We start from the raw sequence: 25462 nt of genomic DNA on the forward strand, positions 1-25462 counted from the left end.
ATTTGTCTTGTTGTCTTAAAAGTGTGGAAAGAGTATTTATATTTTATCGTGAAGATGGTCGTTCATTGGTTTGTGTAGCTCGATAAGAGGGATGGTTGAGTTAGAATTAGATGAGATTAACAATCGGTGTGGTACGTTTTATGCAAGCAAGTGCCACAAAGTGAAAGATTGGAATTATCAAGTAAACAACGATGTGGAGATGAGTATTGAAGAAAGTTTGTATTGGATCGAGAATTTGTGAACCATATAAGTGGACGGAATTTTATCGAGAATGGTGACTTAAAAGAGAATTATCAGAGTTGAGCAGCGGAAGCCTTAGGTGACACTGTTGTTGTAAGGCTTGAGGGAGTAAGAAACTATATGCCAGAAGTCGGTAAAGATGAGTTATCTTGATATTTGGGTTGATGAACTGTTGAAATAAGTGTGATGCGCCAAAATACTGCATTGAGTCGTTGATTATTGCAAAACTGGTAAGAACTGTAATGTGTTTATGTTCATGAGAATCATTGTTGTGACGAAGAGGTAGTGACCGAAGTGTTACCAAACGCGATTTAGAGATTGATATTTGGATACGAAGTTTGTGTTTGGATGGTGTTGAGCCAATTTTCGAGGACGAAAATATTCTAAGTGGGGGAGAGTTGTAACACCCCGAATTTAATTAAATTGATTAATTAAATTATTGAAGGATTTAAATATTTGATTTAGTTGAATTTGGATTGTCGGTGTTATTTAAGAGCATATTTGGAATTATATAAATTGAAGTCGGATAGTCGGAAAATAATATTAAGAATAATATTATTTATAAGTCGGAATTATTATATTGAAGGAATTATTATAAGTGATATAATTGATTATTTGAGTTATATCTCTTATTGGGCCTAAATTGATTTTGGAGGATATTAAATAAAGAGAGGATTTAAACACTAAGCCCAATTGGTTTTATATTAGGGTTTTAGAGATGAGAAAGAGTAGTTGTCATTTTTGGAGAAAACAAGAATAGAAGAGAAAGAGGCAAGTTTTGGAGAAGATGAACAAAGCTTGAAGATTTCCATCTATGGTGCCAAATTGGAGACCCAACAAGTTGCCTCAAATTGAATAAGGTAAGGGTGGGGTTCTCTTCCTATAATGGGGCTTATGAAATCTTGTATGTGGGGGAATTGGGTGTGTAAATTATTGCATTAACTTGTGTTAATTATTGCTGGAAATTAGGGATTTAGGTTTTGTGGTTGTTGTGTTAAATTGCTCCGGAAAACTGGAATTTATGTGGTTGTCGTATGTTGTTATTTGAGTTGCTGTATTAACAGGCCCATTGAAGGGCGGTAATGCTTGCACAGTCGTCACTCCGGTGCTGCTGTTTGTGTGTTGCTGTTCATGTTCATATACGTGATTCTACATAGAGAAACATATAATATTTTAATTTAATGTTCATATAATATATGTGTTGCTGTTCATGACATTTTCCAATATTAGAGAAACATGTATATACATATCTATCTATCAGTATATTATATTTTGAAATGTAAATGAAGTATATTATATTATGAAATGTAAATGAAATATAAAACAGTCTCGTTTGATCGAAATAGCCGAATTAAGCGGTATAGTTAGTTGTCCGGAATTTGATGAAAATTTACGTGGTAGCTAAATTTAATTAGTAGATTAACATGGTGGTGTTATTTTGTTGAAATTGTGATATTTTACGAATCGACTGAAAATGTGTTTGGTTTAAATATTCTTTATAAATAAATTATAATAATTTATAGGATTGTCAATAGAGTTGTTAGAGTTGTCAATAGAGTTGTTAGAGTTGTCAATAGAGTTGTTAGAGTCGACAACAAGTTGTCAGAGTTGTTTTGAATTATTAAAAGTCATATTTTTATTTGTTTTGAGTAATTCTGACATGTTTAGAGTTGTCAGTATATAACGTCGGTGTTTGTTTTTTTTATTGGAACTTTAACAGTTCATATCTTTTGAACCGTAACTCCGTTTGAGTCTCCGTTCGAGGCGTTAGAAAACTAGCGTGATATTCTTTTCAATAAAAATGGTCTTGAACAATAGAATGCTAGAAATTGGAAATGGAGTAGAAATAGAAGTGAATTAAATTAATATAGTGTGATTATTAATTGGTTGATTAAATTAATAGTTGAATTAATTTCAATGTGTTTAATTGATTAGAATATAATTTGGAATTAGATTAACTATTTGGTTTGTCGGTAAATTACGATATTTTGAGAATTTATCCGTAATTGTGTTTTGACTTGAATATGTATGTTGAGAAATATATATTATTATGTCAATGATGTTGTTTTGATATTGATTCTCTGTGGGTAGTTGGATAGCATTAATTTTAATGATTAATTGCTTGATTTTAAATGTGTATGTTCATATATAATTGGCAAAATGAGAATTAACATGAGATAGTATGGTTACTAGTGTTAATTGGATTTTGTGAATCGTAATTGATTAATTGACCTTTTATATGTGAATGATATGTATGTGTTGTGAATGTTGTGTACAATTGGTGGATAATTCATCGAGTTGAATTATTGTGATATGCTAAATATTAAGATGGTAGAGATGATCTTAATTGCATATGTTTGTCAACATTGTACATGCATTCATGTCATGGTGTGCCTTGAAACAAAGGTGGTTTGCTTTGAAACAAAAGCGGGGCTTGAATTCTAGAGTGAATTCGGAAAGCGGTAAACTATATGTTTACATTTGATGGCTTTGATCTTGTCCGGATCTGAAGCGTGGCTAGATTCTATATGAATCGGAAGCGGTGGAACTTTGGGTCCACATTGGGTACCACATGCATAGAGTCACATGTCTTGCATTGAGTCACATTGAGGTTAAGTGATGTTTGAATATATGCATTTATGTGATTGTCATGTGTACATGAGATGTGATAATTGAAATTGGTGATGTTTTGATATATAATTGGTTAAACGTGTGAATATGTGATAATGATGGATTGTGTTATATTTGGGATAATAGTATTGAATCTTTTGAGTATTATACTATTGAATTTTGTGCTTAATTGAATATGTGAAATTTATTAGATGATACTATTTACATGATTATGACTTGTTGTGTGATGAAAAGTATGTGAGATTAATGAACTGTAGAAGTATGATGTGTATAGTAGCTATTGATACTTGTGATGTGATGATTTTATATGTCTGAATCCTAGCATGCAATTTATCATACGCCCACTTATATGATTTGATATCTCACCCTTTTCTCTTGTTTCGCCGTTGCCTTTATATTGGCAACGTGCAGGTATTCAAGTATGAAGATTTAGTTGCCGTTACTCGAGTCGGTTGTCGCTCTGATACGTAGCACTCTGGGGGGAACGATTTATACTATTATTGATGTTGCTATTTAATTGTTTCATTTTGGTTGGACAAAATGTTAAGTTAACTGAAGATATTTTATTGAATACATTCTTAAGTGATTCCGCTGTGTTTTAATAAAATAAGTTATTCTATTTCAAAGGTGCTATGTATCCGCTTTATGCGACGAGGTGATTTGTTTTGTTTTGATTATGTGACGCCTCATTTGTTTATTGAGAAATTTTGAAAAACTCTGATTTATATATATTTGTCGGGTAGAAATGGGGTGTTACATTAGTGGTATCAGAGCCTGGTTGGTCTGTCCGGCCAAGTTGTCGAGTCTGTTGAGTTGTGCGACAGTTGAATGCTGGCAGTGTTTTAGTCTTTAGTACACGACACGTGTGTGAAACACTGTCGGCACTTGTTTGTTTTGTTGCAGGAATTGGTTTGATTCCAAGTGGGGGAGAAGTGTTGCTTCTCGATGATGTTTCTGTTGTAAGAGAGGGTCTGGTATGCTGTCGATAAGCGACAAATGCAAGTGTTGTTGAGAGTTTTGGATATTAACCACAGTCGAAGACGATGTGAAGTTAAGGATAATTTTGGGGAGACAGAAGTTAAAGAGTGGCGATGTTCAGCACGATTGAGGACTGGGAACTTGTCGGTGTGTTTAACCTTTGCGTCTGATGCTTGCGTTTGACAAGTGTTAAGGTGATAAAGTTGCGGTAGACTTTATGTTGGACTCGCATAAGTGATTAACGGACATAGTCGATGTGTAAGCGTGTTGAATAAGAACGGTTATTACCGCTAATGTCTGAAGCGAAGTTAAGCAAAACTTGTTGTTGATGATTAAGATGAGATAAAAAGATGTTCGGTATTAAAGATGATTTGAGTAATGATGACTTTTAAGGAAGAGTGAAGTAGTAGCGAAGAAAAAGTCAGACTTAGGGATGATAGAAGTCGTATTTGGGATGCCAAAAGTGGCGGCGTGTATAAAAGAAGGAGTGTATGGAATTTTCTATCGCCAGTTTATCGGGAGGAGGACTTCGGTTGAGACGAAACAAACTGTGTGATGCTACTCATGTTATTGGATTTAAGAGGAAATTCGGAAAGGGCGCTGTTATCATGTAACAACGATTTATACTCCACAATGGTTGTCGAATACTAAATTGACAAATTGGGGAACTGATCACCCTCAATCTATTGTTAATAGTAGACGAAACTCGTGTTGGATGTTATAGATTTGTCTTGTTGTCTTAATAGTGTGGAAAGAGTATTTATATTTTATCGTGAAGATGGTCGTTCATTGGTTTGTGTAGCTCGATAAGAGGGATGGTTGAGTTAGAATTAGATGAGATTAACAATCGGTGTGGTACGTTTTATGCAAGCAAGTGCCACAAAGTGAAAGATTGGAATTATCAAGTAAACAACGATGTGGAGATGAGTATTGAAGAAAGTTTGTATTGGATCGAGAATTTGTGAACCATATAAGTGGACGGAATTTTATCGAGAATGGTGACTTAAAAGAGAATTATCAGAGTTAAGCAGCGGAAGCCTTAGGTGACACTGTTGTTGTAAGGCTTGAGGGAGTAAGAAACTATATGCCAGAAGTCGGTAAAGATGAGTTATCTTGATATTTGGGTTGATGAACTGTTGGAATAAGTGTGATGCGCCAAAATACTGCATTGAGTCGTTGATTATTGCAAAACTGGTAAGAACTGTAATGTGTTTATGTTCATGAGAATCATTGTTGTGACGAAGAGGTAGTGACCGAAGTGTTACCAAACGCGATTTAGAGATTGATATTTGGATACGAAGTTTGTGTTTGGATGGTGTTGAGCCAATTTTCGAGGACGAAAATATTCTAAGTGGGGGAGAGTTGTAACACCCCGAATTTAATTAAATTGATTAATTAAATTATTGAAGGATTTAAATATTTGATTTAGTTGAATTTGGATTGTCGGTGTTATTTAAGAGCATATTTGGAATTATATAAATTGAAGTCGGATAGTCGGAAAATAATATTAAGAATAATATTATTTATAAGTCGGAATTATTATATTGAAGGAATTATTATAAGTGATATAATTGATTATTTGAACTATATCTCTTATTGGGCCTAAATTGATTTTGGAGGATATTAAATAAAGAGAGGATTTAAACACTAAGCCCAATTGGTTTTATATTAGGGTTTTAGAGATGAGAAAGAGTAGTTGTCATTTTTGGAGAAAACAAGAATAGAAGAGAAAGAGGCAAGTTTTGGAGAAGATGAACAAAGCTTGAAGATTTCCATCTATGGTGCCAAATTGGAGACCCAACAAGTTGCCTCAAATTGAATAAGGTAAGGGTGGGGTTCTCTTCCTATAATGGGGCTTATGAAATCTTGTATGTGGGGGAATTGGGTGTGTAAATTATTGCATTAACTTGTGTTAATTATTGCTGGAAATTAGGGATTTAGGTTTTGTGGTTGTTGTGTTAAATTGCTCCGAAAAACTGGAATTTATGTGGTTGCCGTATGTTGTTATTTGAGTTGCTGTATTAACAGGCCCATTGAAGGGCGGTAATGCTTGCACAGTCGTCACTCCGGTGCTGCTGTTTGTGTGTTGCTGTTCATGTTCATATACGTGATTCTACATAGAGAAACATATAATATTTTAATTTAATGTTCATATAATATATGTGTTGCTGTTCATGACATTTTCCAATATTAGAGAAACATGTATATACATATCTATCTATCAGTATATTATATTTTGAAATGTAAATGAAGTATATTATATTATGAAATGTAAATGAAATATAAAACAGTCTCGTTTGATCGAAATAGCCGAATTAAGCGGTATAGTTAGTTGTCCGGAATTTGATGAAAATTTACGTGGTAGCTAAATTTAATTAGTAGATTAACATGGTGGTGTTATTTTGTTGAAATTGTGATATTTTACGAATCGACTGAAATTGTGTTTGGTTTAAATATTCTTTATAAATAAATTATAATAATTTAATAGGATTGTCAATAGAGTTGTTAGAGTTGTCAATAGAGTTGTTAGAGTCGACAATAAGTTGTCAGAGTTGTTTTGAATTATTAAAAGTCATATTTTTATTTGTTTTGAGTAATTTTGACATGTTTAGAGTTGTCAGTATATAACGTCGGTGTTTGTTTTTTTTATTGGAACTTTAACAGTTCATATCTTTTGAACCGTAACTCCGTTTGAGTCTCCGTTCGAGGCGTTAGAAAGCTAGCGTGATATTCTTTTCAATAAAAATGGTCTTGAACAATAGAATGCTAGAAATTGGAAATGGAGTAGAAATAGAAGTGAATTAAATTAATATAGTGTGATTATTAATTGGTTGATTAAATTAATAGTTGAATTAATTTCAATGTGTTTAATTGATTAGAATATAATTTGGAATTAGATTAACTATTTGGTTTGTCGGTAAATTACGATATTTTGAGAATTTATCCGTAATTGTGTTTTGACTTGAATATGTATGTTGAGAAATATATATTATTATGTCAATGATGTTGTTTTGATATTGATTCTCTGTGGGTAGTTGGATAGCATTAATTTTAATGATTAATTGCTTGATTTTAAATGTGTATGTTCATATATAATTGGCAAAATGAGAATTAACATGAGATAGTATGGTTACTAGTGTTAATTGGATTTTGTGAATCGTAATTGATTAATTGACCTTTTATATGTGAATGATATGTATGTGTTGTGAATGTTGTGTACAATTGGTGGATAATTCATCGAGTTGAATTATTGTGATATGCTAAATATTAAGATGGTAGAGATGATCTTAATTGCATATGTTTGTCAATATTGTACATGCATTCATGTCATGGTGTGCCTTGAAACAAAGGTGGTTTGCTTTGAAACAAAAGCGGGGCTTGAATTCTAGAGTGAATTCGGAAAGCGGTAAACTATATGTTTACATTTGATGGCTTTGATCTTGTCCGGATCTGAAGCGTGGCTAGATTCTATATGAATCGGAAGCGGTGGAACTTTGGGTCCACATTGGGTACCACATGCATAGAGTCACATGTCTTGCATTGAGTCACATTGAGGTTAAGTGATGTTTGAATATATGCATTTATGTGATTGTCATGTGTACATGAGATGTGATAATTGAAATTGGTGATGTTTTGATATATAATTGGTTAAACGTGTGAATATGTGATAATGATGGATTGTGTATATATTTGGGATAATAGTATTGAATCTTTTGAGTATTATACTATTGAATTTTGTGCTTAATTGAATATGTGAAATTTATTAGATGACACTATTTACATGATTATGACTTGTTGTGTGATGAAAAGTATGTGAGATTAATGAACTGTAGAAGTATGATGTGTATAGTAGCTATTGATACTTGTGATGTGATGATTTTATATGTCTGAATCCTAGCATGCAATTTATCATACGCCCACTTATATGATTTGATATCTCACCCTTTTCTCTTGTTTCGCCGTTGCCTTTATATTGGCAACGTGCAGGTATTCAAGTATGAAGATTTAGTTGCCGTTACTCGAGTCGGTTGTCGCTCTGATACGTAGCACTCTGGGGGGAACGATTTATACTATTATTGATGTTGCTATTTAATTGTTTCATTTTGGTTGGACAAAATGTTAAGTTAACTGAAGATATTTTATTGAATACATTCTTAAGTGATTCCGCTGTGTTTTAATAAAATAAGTTATTCTATTTCAAAGGTGCTATGTATCCGCTTTATGCGACGAGGTGATTTGTTTTGTTTTGATTATGTGACGCCTCATTTGTTTATTGAGAAATTTTGAAAAACTCTGATTTATATATATTTGTCGGGTAGAAATGGGGTGTTACATTAGTGGTATCAGAGCCTGGTTGGTCCGTCCGGCCAAGTTGTCGAGTCTGTTGAGTTGTGCGACAGTTGAATGCTGGCAGTGTTTTAGTCTTTAGTACACGACACGTGTGTGAAACACTGTCGGCACTTGTTTGTTTTGTTGCAGGAATTGGTTTGATTCCAAGTGGGGGAGAAGTTTTGCTTCTCGATGATGTTTCTGTTGTAAGAGAGGGTCTGGTATGCTGTCGATAAGCGACAAATGCAAGTGTTGTTGAGAGTTTTGGATATTAACCACAGTCGAAGACGATGTGAAGTTAAGGATAATTTTGGGGAGACAGAAGTTAAAGAGTGGCGATGTTCAGCACGATTGAGGACTGGGAACTTGTCGGTGTGTTTAACCTTTGCGTCTGATGCTTGCGTTTGACAAGTGTTAAGGTGATAAAGTTGCGGTAGACTTTATGTTGGACTCGCATAAGTGATTAACGGACATAGTCGATGTGTAAGCGTGTTGAATAAGAACGGTTATTACCGCTAATGTCTGAAGCGAAGTTAAGCAAAACTTGTTGTTGATGATTAAGATGAGATAAAAAGATGTTCGGTATTAAAGATGATTTGAGTACTGATGACTTTTAAGGAAGAGTGAAGTAGTAGCGAAGAAAAAGTCAGACTTAGGGATGATAGAAGTCGTATTTGGGATGCCAAAAGTGGCGGCGTGTATAAAAGAAGGAGTGTATGGAATTTTCTATCGCCAGTTTATCGGGAGGAGGACTTCGGTTGAGACGAAACAAACTGTGTGATGCTACTCATGTTATTGGATTTAAGAGGAAATTCGGAAAGGGCGCTGTTATGATGTAACAACGATTTATACTCCACAATGGTTGTCGAATACTAAATTGACAAATTGGGGAACTGATCACCCTCAATCTATTGTTAATAGTAGACGAAACTCGTGTTGGATGTTATAGATTTGTCTTGTTGTCTTAATAGTGTGGAAAGAGTATTTATATTTTATCGTGAAGATGGTCGTTCATTGGTTTGTGTAGCTCGATAAGAGGGATGGTTGAGTTAGAATTAGATGAGATTAACAATCGGTGTGGTACGTTTTATGCAAGCAAGTGCCACAAAGTGAAAGATTGGAATTATCAAGTAAACAACGATGTGGAGATGAGTATTGAAGAAAGTTTGTATTGGATCGAGAATTTGTGAACCATATAAGTGGACGGAATTTTATCGAGAATGGTGACTTAAAAGAGAATTATCAGAGTTGAGCAGCGGAAGCCTTAGGTGACACTGTTGTTGTAAGGCTTGAGGGAGTAAGAAACTATATGCCAGAAGTCGGTAAAGATGAGTTATCGTGATATTTGGGTTGATGAACTGTTGGAATAAGTGTGATGCGCCAAAATACTGCATTGAGTCGTTGATTATTGCAAAACTGGTAAGAACTGTAATGTGTTTATGTTCATGAGAATCATTGTTGTGACGAAGAGGTAGTGACCGAAGTGTTACCAAACGCGATTTAGAGATTGATATTTGGATACGAAGTTTGTGTTTGGATGGTGTTGAGCCAATTTTCGAGGACGAAAATATTCTAAGTGGGGGAGAGTTGTAACACCCCGAATTTAATTAAATTGATTAATTAAATTATTGAAGGATTTAAATATTTGATTTAGTTGAATTTGGATTGTCGGTGTTATTTAAGAGCATATTTGGAATTATATAAATTGAAGTCGGATAGTCGGAAAATAATATTAAGAATAATATTATTTATAAGTCGGAATTATTATATTGAAGGAATTATTATAAGTGATGTAATTGATTATTTGAGTTATATCTCTTATTGGGTCTAAATTGATTTTGGAGGATATTAAATAAAGAGAGGATTTAAACACTAAGCCCAATTGGTTTTATATTAGGGTTTTAGAGATGAGAAAGAGTAGTTGTCATTTTTGGAGAAAACAAGAATAGAAGAGAAAGAGGCAAGTTTTGGAGAAGATGAACAAAGCTTGAAGATTTCCATCTATGGTGCCAAATTGGATACCCAACAAGTTGCCTCAAATTGAATAAGGTAAGGGTGGGGTTCTCTTCCTATAATGGGGCTTATGAAATCTTGTATGTGGGGGAATTGGGTGTGTAAATTATTGCATTAACTTGTGTTAATTATTGCTGGAAATTAGGGATTTAGGTTTTGTGGTTGTTGTGTTAAATTGCTCCGAAAAACTGGAATTTATGTGGTTGCCGTATGTTGTTATTTGAGTTGCTGTATTAACAGGCCCATTGAAGGGCGGTAATGCTTGCACAGTCGTCACTCCGGTGCTGCTGTTTGTGTGTTGCTGTTCATGTTCATATACGTGATTCTACATAGAGAAACATATAATATTTTAATTTAATGTTCATATAATATATGTGTTGCTGTTCATGACATTTTCCAATATTAGAGAAACATGTATATACATATCTATCTATCAGTATATTATATTTTGAAATGTAAATGAAGTATATTATATTATGAAATGTAAATGAAATATAAAACAGTCTCGTTTGATCGAAATAGCCGAATTAAGCGGTATAGTTAGTTGTCCGGAATTTGATGAAAATTTACGTGGTAGCTAAATTTAATTAGTAGATTAACATGGTGGTGTTATTTTGTTGAAATTGTGATATTTTACGAGTCGACTGAAATTGTGTTTGGTTTAAATATTCTTTATAAATAAATTATAATAATTTAATAGGATTGTCAATAGAGTTGTTAGAGTTGTCAATAGAGTTGTTAGAGTCGACAATAAGTTGTCAGAGTTGTTTTGAATTATTAAAAGTCATATTTTTATTTCTTTTGAGTAATTCTGACATGTTTAGAGTTGTCAGTATATAACGTCGGTGTTTGTTTTTTTTATTGGAACTTTAACAGTTCATATCTTTTGAACCGTAACTCCGTTTGAGTCTCCGTTCGAGGCGTTAGAAAGCTAGCGTGATATTCTTTTCAATAAAAATGGTCTTGAACAATAGAATGCTAGAAATTGGAAATGGAGTAGAAATAGAAGTGAATTAAATTAATATAGTGTGATTATTAATTGGTTGATTAAATTAATAGTTGAATTAATTTCAATGTGTTTAATTGATTAGAATATAATTTGGAATTAGATTAACTATTTGGTTTGTCGGTAAATTACGATATTTTGAGAATTTATCCGTAATTGTGTTTTGACTTGAATATGTATGTTGAGAAATATATATTATTATGTCAATGATGTTGTTTTGATATTGATTCTCTGTGGGTAGTTGGATAGCATTAATTTTAATGATTAATTGCTTGATTTTAAATGTGTATGTTCATATATAATTGGCAAAATGAGAATTAACATGAGATAGTATGGTTCCTAGTGTTAATTGGATTTTGTGAATCGTAATTGATTAATTGACCTTTTATATGTGAATGATATGTATGTGTTGTGAATGTTGTGTACAATTGGTGGATAATTCATCGAGTTGAATTATTGTGATATGCTAAATATTAAGATGGTAGAGATGATCTTAATTGCATATGTTTGTCAACATTGTACATGCATTCATGTCATGGTGTGCCTTGAAACAAAGGTGGTTTGCTTTGAAACAAAAGTGGGGCTTGAATTCTAGAGTGAATTCGGAAAGCGGTAAACTATATGTTTACATTTGATGGCTTTGATCTTGTCCGGATCTGAAGCGTGGCTAGATTCTATATGAATCGGAAGCGGTGGAACTTTGGGTCCACATTGGGTACCACATGCATAGAGTCACATGTCTTGCATTGAGTCACATTGAGGTTAAGTGATGTTTGAATATATGCATTTATGTGATTGTCATGTGTACATGAGATGTGATAATTGAAATTGGTGATGTTTTGATATATAATTGGTTAAACGTGTGAATATGTGATAATGATGGATTGTGTATATATTTGGGATAATAGTATTGAATCTTTTGAGTATTATACTATTGAATTTTGTGCTTAATTGAATATGTGAAATTTATTAGATGATACTATTTACATGATTATGACTTGTTGTGTGATGAAAAGTATGTGAGATTAATGAACTGTAGAAGTATGATGTGTATAGTAGCTATTGATACTTGTGATGTGATGATTTTATATGTCTGAATCCTAGCATGCAATTTATCATACGCCCACTTATATGATTTGATATCTCACCCTTTTCTCTTGTTTCGCCGTTGCCTTTATATTGGCAACGAGCAGGTATTCAAGTATGAAGATTTAGTTGCCGTTACTCGAGTCGGTTGTCGCTCTGATACGTAGCACTCTGGGGGGAACGATTTATACTATTATTGATGTTGCTATTTAATTGTTTCATTTTGGTTGGACAAAATGTTAAGTTAACTGAAGATATTTTATTGAATACATTCTTAAGTGATTTCGCTGTGTTTTAATAAAATAAGTTATTCTATTTCAAAGGTGCTATGTATCCGCTTTATGCGACGAGGTGATTTGTTTTGTTTTGATTATGTGACGCCTCATTTGTTTATTGAGAAATTTTGAAAAACTCTGATTTATATATATTTGCCGGGTAGAAATGGGGTGTTACATTAGTGGTATCAGAGCCTGGTTGGTCCGTCCGGCCAAGTTGTCGAGTCTGTTGAGTTGTGCGACAGTTGAATGCTGGCAGTGTTTTAGTCTTTAGTACACGACACGTGTGTGAAACACTGTCGGCACTTGTTTGTTTTGTGGCAGGAATTGGTTTGACTCCACGTGGGGGAGAAGTTTTGCTTCTCGATGATGTTTCTGTTGTAAGAGAGGGTCTGGTATGCTGTCGATAAGCGACAAATGCAAGTGTTGTTGAGAGTTTTGGATATTAACCACAGTCGAAGACGATGTGAAGTTAAGGATAATTTTGGGGAGACAGAAGTTAAAGAGTGGCGATGTTCAGCACGATTGAGGACTGGGAACTTGTCGGTGTGTTTAACCTTTGCGTCTGATGCTTGCGTTTGACAAGTGTTAAGGTGATAAAGTTGCGGTAGACTTTATGTTGGACTCGCATAAGTGATTAACGGACATATTTTATTGAATACATTCTTAAGTGATTCCGCTGTGTTTTAATAAAATAAGTTATTCTATTTCAAAGGTGCTATGTATCCGCTTTATGCGACGAGGTGATTTGTTTTGTTTTGATTATGTGACGCCTCATTTGTTTATTGAGAAATTTTGAAAAACTCTGATTTATATATATTTGCCGGGTAGAAATGGGGTGTTACAGGAGTGCCATTCAAAGAAGGCCTGATTTTGTCTGCCAAGACTAACCACTGCTTTTTGAAGAGCAGACAAGTCATCCTGGGATGAGCTTGAGTTATCCAAGTGATCCTCTTTGAAAGCTTTAAAAGAGTTTGGAGCAGGATCAACAGAGGTGGTATTGAACCACGACAGATTTAGAGAGCCAAAGGTTTCTTGATTTGTTTCTTGTGGAGAACCATACGAGTCATAGATGGGAGCTTGACTTAGGAATTCATTGAAGGTATTTTCTACGGGGGGACTGCTGAGTATAGGTGATGAAGTGGGAGCAAACGGATTTTAAGTGAAGACAAACTCATTGTTGGGGACAACAGTAGGAATGGTTGAGTAGGTGCTTTGAAGGACAGGTGGAATGAGGGAATACAGGGTTTCAGCATTGGGATCAAAGCTGCTAAAGAGAGATAAGCATTGAGATTGATTGAGAATTTGATGCTGAAAGAGTAAGGAATCCAGAGCATCGTCCATAGGAGGAGTAATATTGGAGGCAATGTTGAGATTTAGTTCAGGTGAGTGTACGGGAGAGTGATCAAAAACTAGAACATGTGGGATTTTGGAGGCTTGAGATTCAGAAGCTTGGGAAGAAGTATGGTCAGCCACATTTTTAGGAGGTGAGGAAAACAGGATGTCTTCAGATGGTAGAGATTGCTCAGGAGGAGTTGTGACAGATGGAATTGGTGAATGGATCTCTTGTGGGATATTTGGTTCAGTGGGTTCATGGAAAGGGGAGACGGGTTCCTTGATGGGGGATTCAGTTTTTTCAATTTTTGGAGAAGGATTTTTAGAGGCTTCAGTATTAGTAGGTTTGGACATGAAATGACCAATTTCTGGTTCAGCTTGGTCTTTTGTGGTGAAGGTATTGACCTTTTTCTTGACATCAGCAGTTTTGACCAAACGTTTTCGTTTTTGAAGCACAGGAATTTGAAGTACAGGGAGGTTCATTTTGGAGAGCCTACATCCATGAATGGATCCAGCACCCATGAAAGATGTGGCATCATCAGTAGGGATTTTAAAGTGTCTAAACACTAGTGACAAAAACCTTCCATAGGGAGCAGTTCTACCCTTTCTGCATGTGTGTTTCATAAAGTTTAGGATTAGGTAACCTAGGTGAAGGGGACGATGGTTTAGGAGATGAAAAATCACCAAAATGTCATACTTAGACAGTTTTTCTAGGCTTCCTGCTTGAGGGATGATGTTGTGAATTGACATTTTGTGTAGAATACGGGGGATAGGGTTCAGATTTGAAGACACTAGGGGTTTAGTGGTATCAACAAGTAGCTCCTGGTAAACACTATCCATAGTGGTGTTGTACAATCCAACCCATTCTTTTGCAAAGAGATGAGTGCCAGAATCAAGAATGTTAAGAATTTCACAAATTAGAGATGGAGTTAGGGTTATGGTTATACCTTTGATGGTAGATTTGAGAGTCAAATCGTTGGTGTCTTGATGGATTGCTGCATAGAAGCAACGAACTAGTTTTGGGTAGGTTTCGATTTCTAGGGTTAACATCTTTCTCCAACCTTGAACGAGTATGAGCTCTTCAATGTTGTAGCCACGGGCAGTGAAGCTTTCAAAGTCCATGGGTTTTCCATAAATCACACTTTTGTTCCTCCATTTAGAGTTGAAGAGGTCGATAGCACGCTTGGAGGAGAAGATGACATCCTGAGTTGATTCGACTTCAACATCTTCTGGACAAGTTTCTTCATCAGAATCATCCGAAATTTCAATGGTAGATTTCACAGGTTTGGTTTTTTTAAGACGAGAAGACTTGCGGATTCCAGATGTCTTAGCAGATTTTGCAGGTGATTTGGGATTTTCTGGAAGGATGAAGGAGATTGGTTTCTCGTTTAGGATGTCTTGGTTGGTTTCAGATGAAGACATAGTTGGTTGTTGTTTAGGGTTGATATCTGGTTTAGGGTTGATGTCTGAAAAAGCCATGGTTTTGGAGTTTGCAGAAATATTGAAGAAGATAATTGTTGGGATACGAAAAGCTTGATGAGATGAATGAGAAATTTGGGTGGGTGATAAAGAGTGGAGTGTAGGCGTGGGGGAAGATGAAGAGTACAAGTAATGATGCATGGTTACTATTTGATTTTTTGAAACCTGTGCAAAAAGGGATGGGAAATCGTGAAGTAGGTGAAGCTAGCATGCTTGGAAGGTATCAAAAATGGAAATAAGATTTTTTCAATAAATGCAAAGATATTCCTTTTTCACCTTTTTTCTTAAATGATTAGACATAAATGTGATGTTAATAAGAAAAATTTTAATAAAAAAAATGGAACATTTTTGCCTATGTGTCGCTTCAGACAAAAATGTACTTTTCCTTTTGTCCCCCCCCCCCCCCCCTCTTTTTTTATTAAATGAGGTTTTAAAAGGATTTTTGAAGAATTTTTTTATTTTGAGGATTCAATAGGACAAGCAATGATTTTTAACTTTTGTTTTAAAAAATTGAATCTCTCTTCTATCAATGGTTTGGTAAAGATATCAACTAGTTGATTTTGAGTTTGTACAAAAATTAATTCTACTTCTTCCTTTTGAACATGGTCTCTGATGAAATGATATTTTATTTCAATGTGCTTAGACCTGGAATGTTGTATAGGGTTCTTTGATAAATTTATAGCACTAGTATTATCACAATAAATTGGTACCTTGGAGTAGTTTAGAGAGTAGTCTTCCAATTGATTTTTTATCCAAATGATTTGTGAGCAACAGTTAGCTGCTGACACATATTCAGCTTCAATTGTGGAGAGTGCAATAGTACTTTGTTTTTTACAAGACCAAGTTGTAAGAGTATCTCCTAGGATTTGACATGCACCACTAGTACTCTTTCTTTCTACTTTGTCTCCAGCATAGTCAGCATCACAATATGCTTTTAAGTCAAATTATGAACTTCTTTTGTACCAAAGAACAATGTTAGTTGTACCTATAAGATATCTGAGAATGCGCTTTACAGCAGTAAGATGAGATTCCTTGGGATCTGTTTGGAATCTAGCACAAAGCCCAACTGAGAAAACAATGTCAGGACGACTTGCAGTTAAATAAAGTAAAGATCCAATCATACCACGATATTCCTTTTCAGATGTATTTATTCCTTGTTCATCTTTATCTAGGCTAGAAGAAGGATGCATAGGTGTAGACATTATTTTTGCATTTTTCATACCATATTTTTTTAGAATATCTTTAATGTATTTTTCTTGAAAGATAAAAATGCCTTCTTCTGATTGTTTTATTTGAAGTCCTAGAAAGTATCTCAATTCTCCCATCATGTTCATTTCAAATTCACTTTTCATGAGGTTTGAGAAATCATCACACATTTCTTCATTTGTTGATCCAAAAATGATATCATCCACATAAATTTGAACAATTAAAAGATCTTTCTTATATGATTTTTTAAACAGGGTAGTGTCAATTTTTCCTCTAGAAAAGTTATTTTTAAGTAAGAATAGACTAAGTCTTTCGTACCAAGCTCTAGGGGCTTGTTTTAGAACATAGAGAGCTTTTGTTAATTTAAAAACATGATTTGGAAATTTTGAATCCTCAAATCCAGGAGGTTGTTTAACAAAAACTTCTTCGTTTAAAAAACCATTTAGGAATGCACTTTTTACATCCATTTGAAAGAGTTTTATACCTTTGTGTGCTGCATAAGCAAGAAGGATGCGTATAGCCTCAAGTCTAGCTACTGGAGCATATGTTTCATCATAGTCAATTCCTTCTTGTTGATTATACACTTGAGCAACTAGTCTAGCTTTATTTCTTATGATGTTTCCATCTTCATCTAGCTTATTTCTGAATATCCATCTGGTTCCAATAATAGTTTTATCAAGAGGATTTGGAACGAGATTCCATACCTGATTCTTCTCAAATTGTGAAAGCTCCCCAGTCATGGCTTGAATCCATGAATCATCTTGTATTGCATCGTTTAAATGCTTGGGTTCAATTTGAGATATCATTGCTAGGTTATTGTTTTTGTCTTTGAAGAATTGTCTTGTACGTACTTGATCAGAGGTTTCACCAATAATTACATCATGAGGATGATATGGTACATGTTTCCAACCTTTTGGAGGAGTTGGAAGTGATTCTTCCATAGAGTCTACGTGAATTTCTTTGTTGAGGATTTCCTCCTGTTCATCTAATTCATCATCAAGACTTTCAATGTTTGAAGGTTCATTAGTTTCATTAAATATAACATGCATGCTTTCTTCCACACATTGATTTTTGAGATTGTAAATTCTATATCCTTTTGAAGTTTGAGAGTATCCAATAAATATCCCTTTGTCAGATTTAGAATCAAATTTTCCTAGATTATCTTTGTTGTTTAAGATGAAACAATAACATCCAAACACACGAAAATATGAAATATTAGGAGTTCTATTTTTCCATAACTCATAGGGAGTTTTGTTCAAAATTTTTCTGATGGTAACTCTCTTTATAATGTAACAAGATGTATTAACTGCCTCAGCCCAAAAATATTTTTCTACATTTGATTCATTTATCATAGTTCTAGCCATTTCTTGAAGACTTCTATTTTTTCTTTCTACCACACCATTTTGTTGAGGTGTCCTAGGACAAGAAAAATTGTGAGTAATTCCATTTTCCTCAAAGAATTGTTTAAAAAGAGAGTTTTCAAATTCTCCTCCGTGATCACTTCTTACAGATATGATTTTAGAACTTTTTTCATTTTGGACTTTTGTGCAGAAATTTTTGAAAGCCTCAAAAGAGTCATCTTTGTGTTTTAGAAATAGAACCCAAGTGAATCTGGAGTAATCATCTACAATTACGAACCCGTATCTTTTTCCACTAAGACTTGAAGTTTTGACAGGGCCAAACAAGTCTACGTGAATGAGTTCCAAAGGTTTATTTGAAGACACAATATTTTTTGATTTGAAGCTACTTTTTGCATGTTTTCCTTTGATGCAGGCTTCACACACAACATCTTTATTAAATTTTATTTTAGGAATGCCTCTTACTAGTTCCAGTTTTATCAAGTTTGAGATAGTTCTCATGTTGGTGTGGCCACAACGTTTGTGCCAAATCCATTTTTCATTTTCATGAGATGCAAAGCAGGTTTCAGATGAAATTTCATCTAAGAAAAGAGTATATAGATTTTTGTGTCTGGTTCCACAAAAAAGAGTTTCATTTGTAAGAGGATGTTTCACAATGCAAGTATTTTGTTTAAATATAACTTCATAACCATTATCACATAGCTAACTTATACTTAACAAATTATGTTTTAATCCATCTACAAACTGAACATCTTTAATTAAAGCAGAACCATTCTTACCAATGGTTCCAATACCTTTTATTTTGGCTTTTTCATTGTTGCCAAATGTGACTGATCCTCCATCCTTACTTTCTAGAGATATGAAGCAGTCCTTATCTCCAGTCATATGACGAGAGCAACCGCTGTCTAGGTACCAAACCTTTTTCTTTATTGAGAGAAGGCATTCCTGTAGAAGATGTTAGCATTTTCTTAGGTACCCAGATTTGAGTGGGTCCTTTAGGGTTAGAATTTTCTTTAGAAAGAACAACATGTATGGGTTTGGAAGCTGGTACAACTTTTATGGGTTTGGATAGAGATTTCTCTTTCCATGTAGGAATTATATGGTTTTGTTTTTTAACATGGTTTTGTTTAAATGGTTTTTTAAAATAACATTTTGACTCCTCGTGATTTTTTTTTTTACAGTAGCAACATTTTTTTATTTGTATTAGAGTGGTGTTTCCTGAGTCTGACTTTTTTATATGACGTGTAAAAAACGTTTCATACAATTTTTTGTTTTTTGAGGATTTGAACCCTATTCCTGCTTTATCAAAAATACCTGATTGTGATCCCATTATGTTTTGAAAAGTTTCAGTAGACTTAACAAATTTTGTGATATCCTGAGTTAGATTTTCTATCTTGTTTTCTAAAGTTTTTATTTTTGGAAGATTTGTTTTTTCAAGTAGTACTTTTTGTTTAGAGGAGAGAGAGGAGTGGGCATTGTATAAATTAGTTATTGTGATAGATTGTTTATCAATGGTTTTTTTTAAATCTTCCTTTTCTTTGATTAAGTTTGAAATTTGTTCTTTTTGGAAAAGACATTTTTGAGTCAAAAGGTTTGAATCCTCTAGCAGATTGTCAAACATAAAATTCATTTCATGACAAGTACTACAGGATATAAGAGGACTTACTTCAGTTTCAGAGGTAGTCATAAGGCATAGATTTGCTTCTTCTTCGTCAGTGTCTGAGTTTGAATTTTCAGAGTCATCCCATGAAGCCATCATTGACTTCTTCTTGAATGGAGTTCCTTTGACGAACCTTTTTTGTTGAGGACATTCAGTTTTGAAGTGTCCAACTTTGTTACATCCAAAACATGTGATTTTGCTTTTATCTATCTCAGCCTTTTGAGTATCCCTTCGAAATGGTCGTTTGTTTTGTCCTCTTCGAAATACCATTTGCTGAATGCGTTTAGATATGAGTGCTAAATCATCCTCATCTTCAGAAAGTGATTCATTTGACTCCTCAATTTTTGGTTGAGTTTCTTTTGAGTTTTGAACAGCCTTGAGAGCAATTGATTTTCCTTTCTTTTGTGGTTTATCTTCTAGAATGATACATTCATGAGCACGAAGAGAACCAACAAGTTCCTCAACTGGTAGATTTGTCAGATCTTTAGCTTGAGTTATAACAGTGACCATTGGTCTCCATACTTTAGGAAGACATCTAAGTAATTTTCTTATTCTCTCATGAGGAGAGTAAGTTTTTCCGAGAGATCTTAATTCATTAATAATAATTGTAAAACTGGAGAACATTTTGTCTATGGTTTCATCTTCTTTCATTTCAAATGTTTCAAATTTTCTTACTCCCATATCTATTCTTTCTTCTTTAACATGACTTGTTCCTTCATGGTAAATTTTGAGTTTGTCTCAGATCTCTTTGGCAGTGTTACATTCTTCAATTCTATCATGTTCTTCTCTGCTAAGAGCACATGATAAAATAAATTGAGCTTTTGAGTTTAAGAGTACCTGGTTTTTCTCTTCAGGGGTCCATGACGCTTGAGGTTTAGGGGCAGCAGGAGCAACGTCAGTTGGAGCAGTCACTGGAGTGAAGTTTCCTGTTTCAATGATGGACCACATATTTATATCTTGAGATAAGAGAAAGAGTCTCATTTTACCTTTCCAGTAGTAGTAGTCAATTCCATTAAAGAGTGGAGGTCTGTGGGAAGATCCTCCTTCAGCAATGAATTTTGTTTGGTCAGCCATTCTTTGGGTTGTTGTGATCGTTTTACTCTAACACGGTTAAGTGTAGATTTTTCAGAGCCCGGGATCTGATACCAATTGTTGTAAATAAATGTCACTAGAAAGGGGGGGTTTGAATAGTGACCTCTTAAAATTTTAGTTTAAGTGTGAGAGAAAGATATAAGGAAATATAAGACTAGTAATAAAGAACACACAAAGGTTTATACTGGTTCACCAAAAGGGTTAGTCCAGTCCTCACACACAGTGAGCTTTTCTTATATCTTACACTTTTATCCTTTAAACCAGGGATAAAAATGTTATGCTTTACACAACCTCAAAAGGATTTTACACACACTAAAGTATCACTTTAGAACTTTCTTTCTCTTTTGTTACAAACAAGATTTTATATCTCTTGGGGATATACAAAGGTGTTTAATGTATGATTTGAAGATGATTCACTATTTGGCAGTGATAAGTATTTCTTCCTCTTCTTATGAATAAGATAAGCTTTTTGACTTTGATTCAAAATGAGATTAGGCTTGGATGAGAAAGTTATGTTTTTCTTAGCAAGAGGTGCTTGTTATATAGGAGCTAGAAGGAATATGACCGTTTGTACTTGCAAGATAATAAAATATCTTTTCTTAGCTTGATGTGTACTTTGAGGAGACCAGAAGCCAGTCTTTTGAGTAGATGAGCAATCTGTTATAGCTGGAAGTGTACTTTGAGGAGACCAGAAGATAGTCCTTTGAGTAGATGATCATTATCTTTTGAATAGATGCTCGTTGGTTTATTTTGATGTGATGGAATATGCTGCCAGTTGTACTAAATGCTTTTCCCAATGTTTTGATAAGATCAAGTTAAAGCTAAAACAAAATATATGAGATCTAACAATACGAGGACCTGCAAGAACACTTGTTAGAGGAGTTAGGATGATATGTTGTCCTTAAAACTCAGAAGTGTTTCAACACTTATATGTTGAATCGATAATGAGGACAATGGGAAATACGTTGAACAACTTAATACTTTTGGGATGAGTACAAAATATGTCACAAACTGTGACTTTATCATCACAAACTATGTACCTAGAAACATAGTAGTTTTCATCCAAAAGTTTCAAAAGTGGTTGCATTTCAAATCTTGGAACCCTTATCTCCATGTTGTTTCGATGACGCGCATTGTATATCTACTTGATATTTGAAACACTTTATGGTTGTTTCCGTTTCAAATTTGCAAGTATGTTTCTGGTGCCACTCTAATTAAAGACATGTTCGAAACAATTACCTTAGCCTCCGATTTAAGGCAACATACGATGGGATGATTAACTAGCTCTGTTTACAAGGCATGGTTATGTATTCCAGAAATCAAATTAAATTTCCACATTTCATCCATGTTACAATATTCACGTAATTTAAACGGACAACCATATTTTCTCATTCCGGTGTCATAATGTTTCAAATGATTCAAATTGGAGGAATGTATATGCCACTTATTTTGCATCTCATGTTTACCTATGCTTTCCTTTGTTTAGAACCATTGTCTAACCTTATAATTACAATGCCAAACCTCAAATTCATGGCTACAATGTGGACCCATTGAAGCATAAGTTCGCGAGCAGTTCATAGTTGTTCATTTATGAAACACTGACCAACATCTATCTCGACAAGAACTGGTTTAACATCATTATTCACTTCATTCGTTTTTACATCATACTTCAACTCATCTAATGTAACCAATATGAGGATGAACGATGATGGAAAAAATATCAACCGTTATGATCAAAGCATAATATTTGAGAATATCTCAAAGTTTATGGTCTTTAGTGATCAGTTGAATGAATATGTATGTAATGGACTTATCCATTTTGTGGCTTTTATCAACTTTGACATCCAAATATGTGTAGAGGAGGATACACCATATGATGTTCTCCCTTTTGGAAAAGGAAAATGATTATTAGTAAGAAAGTATGAATGCAAGAAAGGCAAGAATTAAATCTCAACCATTCATTACTACCACTATCTCATGATTCCTATTAAAAAGGAAATTAAATTTAAAATAAATTTAAAATTATCCTCTAAAATAATGACAAGTATATATTCTTGTCTTTCTTGCTCAAATGATTCTTACTATATAGCATTACTCTTTGGAAAATATTTATCAAGAGTTCTTGATAAAAGAGTTACACATTAGTTTAAGGATGCAATAATTAGGAAATTTTGATTAACCCTTTAAAATAATGAATTTAATTTTTTTTCTTATTTAAATAAATCTTATTTCTAACCCCAAAGATTAATGTTCCGGTGTTGTTTCTGTCTCACGATGTGAGGCTTGGAACCAACGAGACTGATATGGTGTGGTTATATCTTTATATTGCGCTCCCTTCTTCCTTACGATATCTCCTTCGGTTGGATGAGACATCAAGGCATCCCGCCTTATTTTTCCCCGCTTGCATATCGTTGGGTGGTTGACTTCATCGAAGACGTAGCTTGAGGACAATTGTTGAAAACTTAGGACCATGGAATTGCCTCTATTAAATGCTCCGGTGGGCATATTCTAATCATTAGGGCGGAAACATCCCTATTCCCTTCCTCTCTTTCTAACCAAACACACACATACACACAACAACAACTTCACCAAAATCTTGAAAATATCTTTCATGAATAATCTTGAAAAGAAATTTTTAGATATGACAAATGAGTTGATTCAAAAGAGAAGTTATTGCTTACACTACAACGCGGAAGGGCTTTAAAAGCGCTTTTTTTGGGCTTTAAGAGCGCTGCCAAAGCCAGCGTTGTCGTAGGCTACGAGAGCGCTTTTGAAAGCGCTCTGGTAGACCCCCCTATAGCAGCGCTTTTTCCAGGCTCTGGTAGGCCCCCCTATAGCAGCGCTTTTTCCAGAAAAGCGCTCTCGTAGCTTGCCCTATAAGAGCGCTTTTTCAGAAGCGCTTTCGTAGGTTGCGCTTTTTTTTATGCTTTTATTATATTAAACAAATAAAAATTAAAAAAAAATTTAATATGAAACATTTTATGAATTGAATATATAAGTATTGCATATATTTATTATCAAAATACAAATAAAACATCACCAATTTTATAAGTGCTCTAGAAGCTAAGTTTACAATCAAATTCTCAAAACACAGAATACAATAGAAATATATATATATATATAATCAAATTCTCAAAACACAGAATACAATACAAATATATATATATATATATATATATATATATATATATATATATATATATATATATATATAAATATATATATATATATATATATATATTGATTTGCTCTCTAAGAAAACTAGTTCTCTACAGTCGAACGTGACTCCTAGATGGTCATAATTAACTTTCCAACAATGCGCAAATCAACTTCTAATTTATCTTCAATTGCCCACGCATGCTAAACCTACATCAGCAAGGGTAAATCAAGTCATAACAGAAAAATTGGAGAGTTTAATTATATACGAAATAGAGAAAAGGGCTACATTTGATTTTACATAACACATAATTGCATAATCAATATTTCATAACTAGCTAATTTACATATAGTGTGCATCTTAATACCGACATTATACATACAATGAGACAAAACACAATTAACACCAAAAGATTTCATAAACTATTAGCTAATAAACCATCTTTACTTTGAATTAGAAAACTAACCGTCAAAAGACTACAAAGATATAAGATTAGGAATTGACACTCCGTTCCATGTACATTCTAGTTTTTACAAAGATGGCAATTACATGTATATTCTAGTTTCTAAAAGGATACAATTTACAACAATAACAACAACAATAGCTTATATTTTCTCATAGTGAAACAAAGATACATGGTTTCTTGTGCATTACCTTTAGGAAGTCAATGTGCTCATATATGAAGGTAATTGGTAGCCATCATTAACTCAAGAGTAGATTTAGGCGCAATGTGAAACTATGTCCTTTCTCCTGGAAAATTCAAGATGCCTATTAAAATATTGTTAAATCTTCTCAAGAATGGTAGAACTAATTCCAGCAAAAGTTACTTCTCCATGCTGAATTTCACAAAAGAAAAATCAAATAAACAAAAGAAAAATCACTAATTGCAATTCCGAACAAATAAAAATAAACACAAAGCAAAGGGAGATAAAGAGAGACTGTGCTTTTAGAGAATGCAAATGGGTGAGATTTTGTTGAAATCCTTGAAATAAATGGCTTAAGAACACATAACGCTATCTAAAAAATCTAACCAATCAATTTAAATCTACTAATACAAGGAAGAAAAAAAATTAGATATTTTAGTAAGTGTTTACGATGATTTCCGGTAAACAACCGCTAGTCTTCCAAACTATAATAAATATGATTTGGTTACTCGCGGGATCGACTAGATTGATCCTAGGACATAGTCAAAAAGGTTGTTATTCATGATAGTTCGAATCATGTCTATGGTTGGCTTGTCTCGAAATAAGAAATTCTTAATCAAAGAAATAAAGATTAACAATCACCTTGTTATACACGTAAATACAACATCAGCGAAAGAAAAAATAAAGATAAAATATAAGACAAAACTGTAAAGTGCAAGAATCTTAAAGTACAGAAACTTAAATGCTTCGAAACTAAATAGGACGAAAATAAAGAGTGCAGGAATGTAAATGGCAGGAAGTAAACGAAATGCAATAATATCAAAAGATACTTGAATAAAGGAAAATACAAATGTATTTAAATTGATGGTGGTGTCATACGTACATTTCTCAGCGAAACTCGTTCTCTTAACACTTGATACTTGAGCAATATGTGAGTGATTTGTACAAAATGAACACACGGAATCCTAACATT

The 25462-nt window shown here is 33.8% G+C and overlaps 1 pseudogene; it reads right to left on the reverse strand.

The window, feature by feature from the left end:
• Positions 1–16316: 16316 nt before the first annotated feature.
• Positions 16317–20670, reverse strand: LOC131625408 (uncharacterized; annotated as a pseudogene).
• Positions 20671–25462: the final 4792 nt, after the last annotated feature.

Source organism: Vicia villosa, unplaced genomic scaffold (assembly GCF_029867415.1).
Source record: "Vicia villosa cultivar HV-30 ecotype Madison, WI unplaced genomic scaffold, Vvil1.0 ctg.000212F_1_1, whole genome shotgun sequence".
NCBI lineage: Eukaryota > Viridiplantae > Streptophyta > Magnoliopsida > Fabales > Fabaceae > Vicia > Vicia villosa.